The 15,177-nt window shown below is 45.1% G+C and overlaps 3 pseudogenes; all 3 read right to left on the reverse strand.

Moving 5' to 3' along the window:
- Positions 1 to 4,016: 4,016 nt before the first annotated feature.
- Positions 4,017 to 8,529, reverse strand: LOC139353702 (run domain Beclin-1-interacting and cysteine-rich domain-containing protein-like; annotated as a pseudogene).
- Positions 8,530 to 8,592: 63 nt separating this feature from the next.
- Positions 8,593 to 13,166, reverse strand: LOC139353703 (run domain Beclin-1-interacting and cysteine-rich domain-containing protein-like; annotated as a pseudogene).
- Positions 12,968 to 15,056, reverse strand: LOC139352182 (protein roadkill-like; annotated as a pseudogene).
- Between the last annotated feature and the right edge of the window lie 121 nt (positions 15,057 to 15,177).

Consider the following 15,177-nt stretch of genomic DNA (forward strand, 5'->3'; position numbering starts at 1 on the left):
GCTTGCGCTTGCTCTGGATGGACAGCTTCAGGCCCTCCTTGATCAGCCGCGAGCAGGTCTGCAAAGGCAGGAAGTGGAAAGAGGGGAACGTCAGCGGTTAGAGGGGATCTATCTTTTTTTTTTTTTACTTGTTTAAGTATTTTATTTTGAGGTTCGCTTTCTCTTCCGCATGTTAAACTAAAAGTAGGTTTTAACTTTCAAATTATAATTAATTTTGGTTTCACTTGTGGTCGAGAATAGGACGAAAAAAACTATGAATATATTACTATTTTTGTTGATTTTTGGGAACTCCTTCATCGAAAGAATATTACTGGCTGATCTTAAGTTTTTTCTTGAGAAGGTGGATTTTACAAAGTGAAATTTCGACACAGTTTATTTTTGAGAGTTTGACGCCCTTCGGGGCAGGCAGATATAGTTATGACGAATCGCGGCCCGATTTCTCGGGCCGAGATTATCTCCAGCGGCATTTCAGCTTTGTTTGTTTGTTTATTTGTCCGGTGATTTACTCCAGCGACCTTTTTTGCGCTTCGGCTTAGGGCTTGGCACCTGGATTTGGGATTGGGTTTGGGTCTGGGGACACTCGAGTGGTGCATGAATTATAAATATTACAGCGCACAGATAGAAATCTGCGACAATCACCACGCCCAGAAAGTGTTCAGTGTTCTCTCTTTTTTGCCCTGACAAGTGCATTCGGCACTCGATGAGGTGGGTGGACTTATGGGGCACTTAAAAAGCCGAAAACAAAAACCAAAAAACGTAGTAACCTCGATAGCCAGCCTGCACTGGGTCAGTTCCATTTATGGAGGAGCTCAAGACCTTAGTGTGCGGAAAGGAACAGATGGTCATCACTACACTCCATTCCATTCCGCACAATGACAACTTTCGTTGATTGACTGCATTGGCTGAACTCGGCTATATGAACTGGTGGAATGCCCTAAGTGGTATGAAAATGGGCACTGAAGTGTTTGTGAAACCATTTTTAAACTGGGTCTTAAGCTGAATTGCAAAGGTAATTGAATAACCGGGTTCTCGAATTGTTTTTTATAAAATATAAATATAAAAAGATTTATATTTAAGCACTGAATAAAACAAATTCACTGGCTTAAATAAAATCTCTTATAGAATTCTGATGACAAGATGCATTTGGCAACCCTGGCAAGAACTAAAGCCGGTGGAAAGAATTCCGCCGGAAAAAGGCTCCCAGCGTCATCGTGGTCAAACGAATCTGCGAATTGCCGCAATACGTGTGCGTGGAGAACAAGTGGGTGTGCAGGAAAAAGAATCACATACCGGTAATTGGAACTGACGATACAATTCCTAAAGGTATGGCAAAGGAAGCAGCCTTTAAGTCCGGACATCAGTATCACCTAAATGAAGTCACTCTGCAGTTTGAGCCAGCAAAGAAGGAACCAGTTCCCATTAGGGAACGCGCCATCCAAACGCTGGAGTGGAATCTCCCCGAGGAAAGGACCAAGGATAATACAGAAACCCACCTGTGCTCCCACTGCGTTTCAGCAGCGAGAGAGGATGCCACATATGCCTAAGATGCTCTTTAAGGATCTATGATATGATCTATGGCGCCTACAAAGCCTGGAGGACGTTCTTATATAATATGGATTTCCAGCATATCACCCACCAAAATATATCATCTTGCAATATGGCATCCATCAAAGGGGGCTGTCACAATTGGCCTCTTCAATCTGCAGCTCATTGGATTGTCGACCAGACCGACGCCTCTTTTATATATATATAATTTTTATTTTTTTCCGTTGGTTTTTCCCTTTTTTGCGCATTTTGTTTGTTGTCTGCTCGAGAAATTGTTCGGATGCCACTGATTACTGATTGAACGCGCCCTTCTCCCCAATGTTGCCTTTGCGCTTCTGTTAATTTTTTCGGCATCGGCAGCGGGTCGGGTTCCCATTTGAATTTTAGGCACGCTGCGGTATATTTATTGACCCAGAAATCAGATAAATAAATTTTGTGCTTAAAAAGCGACAAGTAAAGAATGCCGAAAAACGAAATCCAAAACAAAATCATAATAATCGCATGCGCCGGACCCGAAAAAAAAAGGAGAAAAAATTAAAGTCGCTGGCAAATCGGAGCCAATGCATATGACCATATGGTCAGGGTCGACTCGAAAAGTCGGACAAAGTCTGCTGGAAAATTGTGCAATTGCGTCGGGGGAAATGGGGCTGTGCATGTGGATGTAAATGGAAATGGGAATCGGAATCGGAATGGACATCACAGGTTGCGGCTTTATATCTTTGTAAATGTATCTTTGAATCAGTATCTCAGTATCTTTGTATCTTCGTTTCTGTATCTGCATCTGTATGTACCGACTTTTGCGGAACGGCCGAGCCTTTCTTTGCACTTCGCATCGCTGCAACTTTAGTCGCAAAATTCGCCCGAAAAAGATACATTGAAGAGCCCATTTTCGGGCTGGCAAATTTGCATTTTGTTTGGCTTGTTTGCACTTTTGCACATTTCTCACTCGTTCTGTTTGCCCTTCTTATAATTTCTCCCCATTTTACATTTCCCCCCATTTGCTTGGCGTTCTTTTTCGGCAACATTTGTGCAAATATTTGGCGTGCTAAGGAAATAAAAACGAGGAAGAACGCTATAGTCGAGTACCTCGACTATCAGATACCCGTTACTCAGCTAAATAGAGATATGCAAGTAGAAAAGCGAGATTAAAATGCGCCACCTACCGGCGGTATACAGATTTAAGCGTTATGGGCGTGTCAAATTTTTTTTTGGATCAAACGATAGGTAATGACGAGACGAATACATTTCAGTTAAAATTTTTTATCTAGCATAAAAATTGTGGGCGTCACAGGTTTTCGCGGTTTGTAGGCGTTAAAGTGGGCGTGGCAAACTTTTTTTTAGGTCAATCGATTGGTATTGATGAGAACATTACATTTCAGTTAAAATTTTTATTCTAGCATCAAAACTGTAGGAGCCACAGTTTTGGGCGGTTTGTGGGCGTTAGAGTGGGCGTGGCAGTCTACTGAAACAAACTTGCGCTGCGTAAGAAGCTCAGGAATCTATACGCCAAATCTCAATAGCCTAGCTCTCATAGTTTCCGAGATCTCAGCGTTCATCCGGACAGACGGACAGACGGACATGGCTAGATCGACTCGGCTAGTGATCCTGATCAAGAATATATATACTTTATGGGGTCGGAAACGCTTCCTTCTGCCTGTTACATACTTTCCGACGAATCTAGTATACCCTTTTACTCTACGAGTAACGGGTATAAAAAGAAAAAACAAACAAACGGAGGGCAGGAAACCTTTGAATGGGTCCGGCTCCGATTGTGCGGGGTTCAAGTCGGGGTCAAACCGCCTGCTAAATTCATATTTAAATCGAAATGAAACAAAGTTCGCTTCGTATTCTGTAGATAACTTATAAAAGACGCAGACATTGTTGGGCTGACTTTAATGTCATAGTTAAAATTAAATAAAATTTATGTGCAATTTTGCACAAAAACCTTTGATCTGTATATTCATAAACGAAAACTACTCATTACATTGAAAGTGAAAAAAAAATATTCGATTTGTATTATATCAGTTATATTCTAAGCCCTTAGTTTGTAACAGTTAGCTTAACGTTTTGAAAGTAAATAAAAAGAAATATATAAATTTATGTTTAAATATGACTACTACCAAACGCTTCTGAGGAATGATTTTCCAATATCTCAAAAATATATAGCTATACAAAGAATATTTAGGAGGCTTTTTGCCAAGAGAAAGTGATCTTTAAAATTGAATTTGAGACAGATCGAATGCATGACTAACCTTAAATATATTAACTGATATACCTTCCGTGATGTAAAAAAAAATGTTAAAAATAAGAAGTTATTCATTAACTTTTCTTTGAAATAGAAAAGATCCACAAAGAGTAGTGTTTTTTTTAGAAGATTACTTTTTCAACCCCTGCCAAAATTTCTTTCAGTGAAAAGGGGAGCACGCCTATACAAGAATGCATATAGTTTCCAAGACGAATATTGATCTCACTAGATTTCGCCATCATTTCCTATCCAGCCCTTCGAATTCTGAGTTGCTTCTGGAACTCCACTTTGATCGGATGCTAGCTGGCTCGATTCTGGAGACGGGAGCACCTGGGACACGGGTCGTCGTGGCTGCGACACCGACTGGCCATCTTCCAGCAGGCGTTGTGGAAACACGCTCCGCATCGATCGCAGCGCTGGACCTTTCGCTGCCACGGGTAGATGAGCTCACCGCCCTTGCAGTGCTCACAAAGGAAGGCACGACCCGTACATAGTTGCAAAAATAAAAGATATTCTATATAGATATCAACCCAAGGAACAGCTAGCTGTCCACCACTCACCACGCAGTTGTGGACGTGCTGTTCGCTCAGAGCGATCACCTCCTTGATGGAGCGGTTCATGCTGGTGTTCTGCACGTCCACGAAATCGCACATGGACCACATGTCCGGATCCTGGGTTAGGTGCGCCGGAATGGCAGTGAAGAACGCCTGCTCTCTGCCGGGTCGAGATAAAAGGTTAATAAATGGATACCCATGGGATACTCCATCTTCCACTCACCGCGTGGCAAAGCGACAGTTGGCTATGAATCCTTTGACCGCCCGCAGCTGCAGCCGCTTCCTCCTCGCCCTGGCCAGTTCCTTGTGCTTGTACAGCTGGCCATTCAGATCCGGGACGTGGAACAGCGGAAAGGCGTACATCTGCTCGATTAGGCGGTAGGCAAAGGAGCAGACCGGATAGCAGCGAAAGTCCCAGGAGCGCAAGATCCTGGCGGGGATTGCGGATATCTGGTTGCGATGGCAGCCAGTGCACAGGTACTTGCCCAGGTACGTGCAGTAGCGGAAGTGCTGCTGCAGATGCTTGGCCACCCGCATCCCGCAGCCGGCACAGCGATTGTTCTGCCTTTGCAGCACCTTGGTGCGATTCTCCGAGGGATGTTCGGTGAATATGATCTGCTGACGTGGCGGTGCCCAGCTGGCGGTGCCTCTGGTCAGGCTGGCCTGCTCGTGATCCTCGTGCTTGGGTATCGGCAGGGGCAGCAGTTGCTGGGGTGCCTCCTGCTCGGAGACCAGCCACTTGAGGTGTTCCAAACAGCGTCAGCTGCTGTTCACTAAAGCGGGATATCAGCTGGAGGCCCACCGCCTCGGCACTGTTGCTCTGCACATCGCCGGGTATCTGCTCCACGTAGGGCATCAGGTTTGGCTCCGAGGGATTCGTGTTCGCCGGTCCCGCTGGCCTGGCAAACCGCCTGCTCCACTTCACGTGCTCTATGGCCGTGATGCAGGCCTCCGAGATCCGAAAGTAAGCATTCTCCTTCTCCAGCTGCGTGTTGTTGTGCGTTTGCCGGGACATCTGCAGGAACGAGGCCAGCGACTGCTGATCTATCTTATCGCTGCCCGGCGTGATGCTCACCGAACTGGAGGCTGTGGTGGAGGTGGTACTGCCCCCTCCGGCCGAACCTTGAATATCCCAGGGAGCCGAGGTCCCTCCGGTTGTGGTGGCAGCAGCCTCGTCCAGCATGCTGACACCCTCGAAGAGGGTTTGATGCTTCTTCAGCTTGCGACCGTTGACGGCCAAAAAGGTGTCCAGCATGCCGCCATCTCCGGAGGCATTCAGATCCTCGCCCACGCCCCGCTGAAACCAGCTGGTGTACAGGGGCGTCGAGCCAAAGAAACTGCCCAGATAACTGCCCACTGACGAGGACACCTTGGGTGCCTCCTGCATCCTGGGGCGTTTGGCCGGTCCAGATTTTTATGTCATCACAGTTGATCAGCTGGATGCGTTTGGGACTGTCGCTGGATGAGCAGGAACTGGTGGAAGGTGCGTCCAGGTGGTCCTCCCTCGGCTTGGCGTTTGGCAGCGCCGTCTAAAGGATGTCCTGTCGTCCAACTCCTCGTCCTCCTGAGTGAGATTAGGCAGGCTCTTGAGTCGCCTGAGAAAACTGCGCTTCTGTAGCCTCTCCTCCGGCACCACTTGCAGTTTGGGCGAGATGCTGAAGATCGGCTGCGAGCAGGTGCGTCGACGGCGCAGCTGATGCCTGACTTCAAGCTGACCCAGCAGGGCTCTGGTTGAGCTGCACAGCCGTGAGGCAAACGAACAGAGCGGTGGCGTCAGTGGAACGCCGCAGAAAGGCCTCCTCGCTGGGATAGTAGAGCTCCATCAGCTCCGGATCGGAGACCAGCGTCTGGAGGCACTGCGAGAGGCAGCGGGCGCGCAGGCAGCGCCTAAGAACTCCTCCACTCCGGTCACCGCCGACGACGCACTGCCTCTGGCGCAATCCGGGCGATAAGGGGGCGGCCTGGCCTGCGACTGCTGCTGCTGCTGCTTTCCCGCACTCGCCAGCAGAAACTCAAAGTCGTCCGCCAGTCGCTGAAGTTCCACGGGCTGCAACTGATAAAGACGGAGAGTGAGACGTTGCATAAATACAATTCGATTGCAAAACAATGGGGGATGTCTGCGGGATAGGGCTAACGAATGGGGGGTACCCTTTAAACGCCAAAAATAGGTGGGATAGAATTGTGAGAAAAGGCCTAACATATTAATAATCCGATGATTTAATCATAAGTTATTTTTTACATTTTTGAAATGAATGTTAACATAGCCATACGATATCATAAAATCCATTATAATATTGTATATATATATATATAGTAACAATTTTAATAGATATATTTACACAGAAGAACATTTTAAAGTCTTTTTAAAATATAATTTAAGATGTAGGGTACTTGATAGTAAAATACCCTATTCTTCAGAATCGCAGGGTATATATTTTTATACCCGTTACTCGTAGAGTAAAAGGGTATACTAGATTCGTCGGAAAGTATGTAACAGGCAGAAGAAAGCGTTTCCGACCCCACAAAGTATATATATTCTTGATCAGGATCACTAGCCGAGTCGATCTAGCCATGTCCGTCTGTCCGTCTGTCTGTCCGTCCGGATGAACGCTGAGATCTCGGAAACTATGGGAGCTAGGCTATTGAGATTTGGCGTGCAGATTCCTGAGCTTCTTACGCAGCGCAAGTTTGTTTCAGCACAGTGCCACGCCCACTCTAACGCCCACAAACCGCCCAAAACTGTGGCTCCTACAGTTTTGATGCTAGAATAAAAATTTTAACTGAAATGTATTGTTCTCACCAATACCTATCGATTGACCCAAAAAAAAGTTTGCCACGCCCACTTTAACGCCCACAAACCGCGAAAACCTGTGACGACCACAATTTTCATGCTAGATAAAAAATTTTAACTGAAATGTATTGGTCTCGTTGATACCTATCGATTGATCCAAAAAAAATTTGCCACGCCCACTCTAACGCCCATAACGCTTAAATCTGTATACCTCCGGTAGGTGGCGCATTTTAATCTCGCTTTGCTGCTTGCATATCTCCATATAGCTGAGTAACGGGTATCTGATAGATGAGGTACTCGACTATAGCGTTCTTCCTTGTTATTTTTAAATTGATTGTTTATTATATTATTGGGTTACAAGTACTGGTTTTAAAGTACTGCGACTGTGAGCCTCAAATCCTATACAGTTTAGGTTGGCTTTGTGCTCAATCGATTCTAGAGAAATGCATTATACATAAACCATACAAACAGAGTATTGAGATTAAATAACTTATGTATATAAAAGCTTATTTAATCTTGAGAACAATGCGGTGACTTGTTTCTGATTGTATTAAAAATGTTTTATCTGTATGAAAGTTCAAGTCTGAAATTATTTATTTCATACAAAACCGAATAAAAATAAAATATTGTAGTTAAACTTTAAGTATAATAAAGAAGTAATATATAGTATATATATAATATATAATAATCAAATTTAGAAACATGAGGTTTGGTCTAAAAATAAAGGTTCGAACTTTAAGTATTCGTATTATACTAATCTATAATCTATGATTAAAGGTGAATTTTATAAGGATTGACATAGAAACCTAAACAATATATTTAATTCTTGCATGCATATTAATAATACTAATAATATTACGTTTTTATTTGTATTAACAGATAAATTAATAGTTGTTTGTTAAAATACAGGGCATGTAACCCGATTATATGTACATATTGCAAGTCAAGTGAAGCAACCAAGAAGCCCCCTCTAAAAAACATAGGGTATCATAGGGTGTGTGATGTTCTGGGGATTTCCATTACTCACCAGTCCATGTTGCAGAATACGGGTGCAGCTCTGGGCCAGCAACTGGAGACTATCCTTGGATCTGGCAGCCCGGAACCAGAAATTCGTGGATCTTCGCAAATCCGCGAGGAGCGAATTCCTGGCCAGCTGTTGTTGTTGCTGCAGTCGCTGTTTCTGCTGCGGATGCTCCGCTGTTGCGTCCTCCGCGGTTGCGTCCTCTGCTGCTGCGTCCACCGCGCTTTCTGCCGCGCCTGTTGCCAAAGTGGGCGGGGGCGAAACGTCAAAAAAAACGAAAGGCCTGGAAGCACAGGTAATATTCAATCAAAAAATAATTTGGAAGGATGAAAAACAATAAACAATAAACGAAACAATATAAATTCTCTTTCATATTGCAATTGTTGAATCGATTGTTGGTATTGATTTCTAGTTCGTTGTTGGATGTTGATTGTCTCCACTTGATCGGATGCTAGCTGGCTCGATTCTGGAGACGGGAGCACCTGGGACACGGGTCGTCGTGGCTGCGACACCGACTGGCCATCTTCCAGCAGGCGTTGTGGAAACACGCTCCGCATCGATCGCAGCGCTGGACCTTTCGCTGCCACGGGTAGATGAGCTCACCGCCCTTGCAGTGCTCACAAAGGAAGGCACGACCCGTACATAGTTGCAAAAATAAAAGATATTCTATATAGATATCAACCCAAGGAACAGCTAGCTGTCCACCACTCACCACGCAGTTGTGGACGTGCTGTTCGCTCAGAGCGATCACCTCCTTGATGGAGCGGTTCATGCTGGTGTTCTGCACGTCCACGAAATCGCACATGGACCACATGTCCGGATCCTGGGTTAGGTGCGCCGGAATGGCAGTGAAGAACGCCTGCTCTCTGCCGGGTCGAGATAAAAGGTTAATAAATGGATACCCATGGGATACTCCATCTTCCACTCACCGCGTGGCAAAGCGACAGTTGGCTATGAATCCTTTGACCGCCCGCAGCTGCAGCCGCTTCCTCCTCGCCCTGGCCAGTTCCTTGTGCTTGTACAGCTGGCCATTCAGATCCGGGACGTGGAACAGCGGAAAGGCGTACATCTGCTCGATTAGGCGGTAGGCAAAGGAGCAGACCGGATAGCAGCGAAAGTCCCAGGAGCGCAAGATCCTGGCGGGGATTGCGGATATCTGGTTGCGATGGCAGCCAGTGCACAGGTACTTGCCCAGGTACGTGCAGTAGCGGAAGTGCTGCTGCAGATGCTTGGCCACCCGCATCCCGCAGCCGGCACAGCGATTGTTCTGCCTTTGCAGCACCTTGGTGCGATTCTCCGAGGGATGTTCGGTGAATATGATCTGCTGACGTGGCGGTGCCCAGCTGGCGGTGCCTCTGGTCAGGCTGGCCTGCTCGTGATCCTCGTGCTTGGGTATGGGCAGGGGCAGCAGTTGCTGGGGTGCCTCCTGCTCGGAGACCAGCCACTTGAGGTGTTCCAAACAGCGTCAGCTGCTGTTCACTAAAGCGGGATATCAGCTGGAGGCCCACCGCCTCGGCACTGTTGCTCTGCACATCGCCGGGTATCTGCTCCACGTAGGGCATCAGGTTTGGCTCCGAGGGATTCGTGTTCGCCGGTCCCGCTGGCCTGGCAAACCGCCTGCTCCACTTCACGTGCTCTATGGCCGTGATGCAGGCCTCCGAGATCCGAAAGTAAGCATTCTCCTTCTCCAGCTGCGTGTTGTTGTGCGTTTGCCGGGACATCTGCAGGAACGAGGCCAGCGACTGCTGATCTATCTTATCGCTGCCCGGCGTGATGCTCACCGAACTGGAGGCTGTGGTGGAGGTGGTACTGCCCCCTCCGGCCGAACCTTGAATATCCCAGGGAGCCGAGGTCCCTCCGGTTGTGGTGGCAGCAGCCTCGTCCAGCATGCTGACACCCTCGAAGAGGGTTTGATGCTTCTTCAGCTTGCGACCGTTGACGGGCAAAAAGGTGTCCAGCATGCCGCCATCTCCGGAGGCATTCAGATCCTCGCCCACGCCCCGCTGAAACCAGCTGGTGTACAGGGGCGTCGAGCCAAAGAAACTGCCCAGATAACTGCCCACTGACGAGGACACCTTGGGTGCCTCCTGCATCCTAGGGCGTTTGGCCGGTCCAGATTTTTATGTCATCACAGTTGATCAGCTGGATGCGTTTGGGACTGTCGCTGGATGAGCAGGAACTGGTGGAAGGTGCGTCCAGGTGGTCCTCCCTCGGCTTGGCGTTTGGCAGCGCCGTCTAAAGGATGTCCTGTCGTCCAACTCCTCGTCCTCCTGAGTGAGATTAGGCAGGCTCTTGAGTCGCCTGAGAAAACTGCGCTTCTGTAGCCTCTCCTCCGGCACCACTTGCAGTTTGGGCGAGATGCTGAAGATCGGCTGCGAGCAGGTGCGTCGACGGCGCAGCTGATGCCTGACTTCAAGCTGACCCAGCAGGGCTCTGGTTGAGCTGCACAGCCGTGAGGCAAACGAACAGAGCGGTGGCGTCAGTGGAACGCCGCAGAAAGGCCTCCTCGCTGGGATAGTAGAGCTCCATCAGCTCCGGATCGGAGACCAGCGTCTGGAGGCACTGCGAGAGGCAGCGGGCGCGCAGGCAGCGCCTAAGAACTCCTCCACTCCGGTCACCGCCGACGACGCACTGCCTCTGGCGCAATCCGGGCGATAAGGGGGCGGCCTGGCCTGCGACTGCTGCTGCTGCTGCTTTCCCGCACTCGCCAGCAGAAACTCAAAGTCGTCCGCCAGTCGCTGAAGTTCCACGGGCTGCAACTGATAAAGACGGAGAGTGAGACGTTGCATAAATACAATTCGATTGCAAAACAATGGGGGATGTCTGCGGGATAGGGCTAACGAATGGGGGGTACCCTTTAAACGCCCAAAATAGGTGGGATAGAATTGTGAGAAAAGGCCTAACATATTAATAATCCGATGATTTAATCATAAGTTATTTTTTACATTTTTGAAATGAATGTTAACATAGCCATACGATATCATAAAATCCATTATAATATTGTATATATATATATATAGTAACAATTTTAATAGATATATTTACACAGAAGAACATTTTAAAGTCTTTTTAAAATATAATTTAAGATGTAGGGTACTTGATAGTAAAATACCCTATTCTTCAGAATCGCAGGGTATATATTTTTATACCCGTTACTCGTAGAGTAAAAGGGTATACTAGATTCGTCGGAAAGTATGTAACAGGCAGAAGAAAGCGTTTCCGACCCCACAAAGTATATATATTCTTGATCAGGATCACTAGCCGAGTCGATCTAGCCATGTCCGTCTGTCCGTCTGTCTGTCCGTCCGGATGAACGCTGAGATCTCGGAAACTATGGGAGCTAGGCTATTGAGATTTGGCGTGCAGATTCCTGAGCTTCTTACGCAGCGCAAGTTTGTTTCAGCACAGTGCCACGCCCACTCTAACGCCCACTCTAACGCCCACAAACCGCCCAAAACTGTGGCTCCTACAGTTTTGATGCTAGAATAAAAATTTTAACTGAAATGTATTGTTCTCACCAATACCTATCAATTGACCCAAAAAAAAGTTTGCCACGCCCACTTTAACGCCCACAAACCGCGAAAACCTGTGACGACCACAATTTTCATGCTAGATAAAAAATTTTAACTGAAATGTATTGGTCTCGTTGATACCTATCGATTGATCCAAAAAAAATTTGCCACGCCCACTCTAACGCCCATAACGCTTAAATCTGTATACCTCCGGTAGGTGGCGCATTTTAATCTCGCTTTGCTGCTTGCATATCTCCATATAGCTGAGTAACGGGTATCTGATAGATGAGGTACTCGACTATAGCGTTCTTCCTTGTTATTTTTAAATTGATTGTTTATTATATTATTGGGTTACAAGTACTGGTTTTAAAGTACTGCGACTGTGAGCCTCAAATCCTATACAGTTTAGGTTGGCTTTGTGCTCAATCGATTCTAGAGAAATGCATTATACATAAACCATACAAACAGAGTATTGAGATTAAATAACTTATGTATATAAAAGCTTATTTAATCTTGAGAACAATGCGGTGACTTGTTTCTGATTGTATTAAAAATGTTTTATCTGTATGAAAGTTCAAGTCTGAAATTATTTATTTCATACAAAACCGAATAAAAATAAAATATTGTAGTTAAACTTTAAGTATAATAAAGAAGTAATATATAGTATATATATAATATATAATAATCAAATTTAGAAACATGAGGTTTGGTCTAAAAATAAAGGTTCGAACTTTAAGTATTCGTATTATACTAATCTATAATCTATGATTAAAGGTGAATTTTATAAGGATTGACATAGAAACCTAAACAATATATTTAATTCTTGCATGCATATTAATAATACTAATAATATTACGTTTTTATTTGTATTAACAGATAAATTAATAGTTGTTTGTTAAAATACAGGGCATGTAACCCGATTATATGTACATATTGCAAGTCAAGTGAAGCAACCAAGAAGCCCCCTCTAAAAAACATAGGGTATCATAGGGTGTGTGATGTTCTGGGGATTTCCATTACTCACCAGTCCATGTTGCAGAATACGGGTGCAGCTCTGGGCCAGCAACTGGAGACTATCCTTGGATCTGGCAGCCCGGAACCAGAAATTCGTGGATCTTCGCAAATCCGCGAGGAGCGAATTCCTGGCCAGCTGTTGTTGTTGCTGCAGTCGCTGTTTCTGCTGCGGATGCTCCGCTGTTGCGTCCTCCGCGGTTGCGTCCTCTGCTGCTGCGTCCACCGCGCTTTCTGCCGCGCCTGTTGCCAAAGTGGGCGGGGGCGAAACGTCAAAAAAAACGAAAGGCCTGGAAGCACAGGTAATATTCAATCAAAAAATAATTTGGAAGGATGAAAAACAATAAACAATAAACGAAACAATATAAATTCTCTTTCATATTGCAATTGTTGAATCGATTGTTGGTATTGATTTCTAGTTCGTTGTTGGATGTTGATTGTCTTTGGTGTACGATTTGCTGCTGATGTTGTTGAAGTTGTTATTCATATTATGGTTGGTGCAGTTTTTGAATTGTATTTTTTAACGCAATCTAATGCGTTTCCTTGGTGGTCCAATTCTTGGAATGTGTGTCGTGGCTAGCGCACGAAATGCCTCCGCTACCAAATGTAAGTGACTATCGACCATATTTCGCCATCCGGAGGTTTCCACCACATCGCTGGCATGGGAACTTATGAATTCAAGCGTTTGTGCCTTCAATTGATCCGCACTGTAGAGATCTGCTAGTATAAGACTATCGGCTGCCTTTTTTTGGCGCACAGCTCCTTCTCGCACATCACTTTCAGCTTTTCGAGTGAAAACTTATCGGCTGCGGCTAGGAGTATATCAGCCATGTTTCCCACATTGGGCGCTTTGCCCGTGTATATGAAACGCAGCGTTTCCTTTAGGGCCTCTGGATCCACTTCGCTGTTTAAGACCAAACGTTTCATCTTAATCCCCCTCCCATTAAACATGGCCGCAAAGACTGCACTGCGAGCTGCCAGGATGGCCTTGTGCGCCTTGAGCTCTTGACCGCCCACGCAGATTGAAACATCGCTGTACATAGGGTTTTCAAGGAGATTCTCCATATCCTCGGACAGCTTGCACGGTGGCTCAGGTGGATCAGGTCCGGGCGAGGGTGGCGAGGATACACGGCTGTCGGACATCGTTCTCTGCTGGATGCGTGCGGGATCGGGGCGACTCTAGATTCCAAAAGCAAAAGAACTTATTTTTATTCTCCCTTTGAAATTTACTAGGCTACGAAAGGCACACTAAAATCGTCTTACTTTTTGCACAAATCTTATTTAACTAAAGCCAAATAATAAGCAAACACACAAATTAACCCAATACAGGGACTAATTTGGGTTTAAAAGCCATAAATAAAATGACTATATTCATTTTTATACGAAAATGTAAAACATTTTTTACCATCTCAACGTCTACTTTTAAATTTTTACGTGGCTTAAAAGCACTTTAAGCTCCTTATTCATTTTTTTTTCAGAAAATGTGTACCATTTTAACATCTTTTTGTCATTTTCTGTATCATTGTGTCGCGCAATCTGCAAATTCTAGATTTAAGAGAGGTTCTATGATAGAATAACTTAAGAACTTTGTTCCCATATGACATGACATCGCATAATGTGGTGCGATGTGTTCCAATAACAAACACTAAACCCGAAGCAGAGAATATTAGGGTTTTAAAAGGTATAAATCAGATGGTAGTAGTATTGTAAGGAAATTATAAAGTTTGTTTATCCGACAAAGTATTCCATTTTATACCATCTCAACATCTTATTGCCATTTTCCGTAAATGCAAATGACAGTTCAAATTGTAGTAAACTTAAAACCTAACTTATAATGGAATAATATGGTGCGTTTCAGGTGCTATAAGCTTCTGAACCCAATAGAATTATGTTAGTAAATCGCAAATATGCGAATATTTAGTTGGATATTCGTATGGATGTTGATGTGTGTCTGCATCTGAGACACCTGGTACACAGGGATACCCCAACGAAATCCTTGACAATCAAAGATAGAGGTTAGGAACAACGTTTTACCTTGTTATTTGGTAATTGTTGGCTGCCCCAGGTGCAAAAAATCACAATACCAATTAAAATGCAAGCTAATTTGGAATTTCCCATCAAAGCGTAATACAAAATGGACGCCATCTTGCCAGAGCGAGACAGCAAATGGCCATCTTCCGCAAATGAATAGCGTTCTTAACTAATTACCAATCAATCAAGCTAAGCGTGAGCTGAACTCGATTTGCATACGATAATATATTACTTTTGCATTACTCACCGCTAAAATTCCAGATTTAACAATTTTTGTTAGCAGTTTCACTTTTTTTCACTTGTGCTTCCAGGCCTTTCGTTTTTTTTGACGTTTCATGAATTTTGGCGCAAAGGCGCTATGGAAATTGACAATATATGGATATACGGCTGTTATCGCCTTGGGATCGAGATAAATATTTAACTTTAGTTTTAAATTTAAAAGCTTGCACTTTCCAGACCTTAGTTTA

Source organism: Drosophila suzukii, chromosome Y (genome assembly GCF_043229965.1).
Source record: "Drosophila suzukii chromosome Y, CBGP_Dsuzu_IsoJpt1.0, whole genome shotgun sequence".
Taxonomy (NCBI): domain Eukaryota; kingdom Metazoa; phylum Arthropoda; class Insecta; order Diptera; family Drosophilidae; genus Drosophila; species Drosophila suzukii.